Genomic DNA, 202 nt, shown 5'->3' on the forward strand with positions numbered 1-202 from the left:
TGTTCTTTTCAGAATACAATGCCAGCTTGGCATTCACCAATTTCACAATGTTTTAGCACAGGTTGATGATTAGCTTTGGGTGGTCTTGCATCAGCATTATCCATTATCCAGGTAAATATTAACACTCAACAATGCCTGGAAGTAGGCCTACACTGATGCAGCAGCCTCAGCCTGTTTTGACGGCTCGAAGGTAGACATGTAT

The 202-nt window shown here is 42.6% G+C and overlaps 1 protein-coding gene across 1 annotated transcript in view; it reads right to left on the reverse strand.

The window, feature by feature from the left end:
• Window positions 1–202, reverse strand: part of LOC119591905 (transmembrane 7 superfamily member 3-like) — a gene marked incomplete in the record, with an annotated part of 17,025 nt that overhangs the window by 15,491 nt on the left and 1,332 nt on the right.

Source organism: Penaeus monodon, chromosome 29, assembly GCF_015228065.2.
Source record: "Penaeus monodon isolate SGIC_2016 chromosome 29, NSTDA_Pmon_1, whole genome shotgun sequence".
Taxonomy (NCBI): Eukaryota; Metazoa; Arthropoda; class Malacostraca; order Decapoda; family Penaeidae; genus Penaeus; species Penaeus monodon.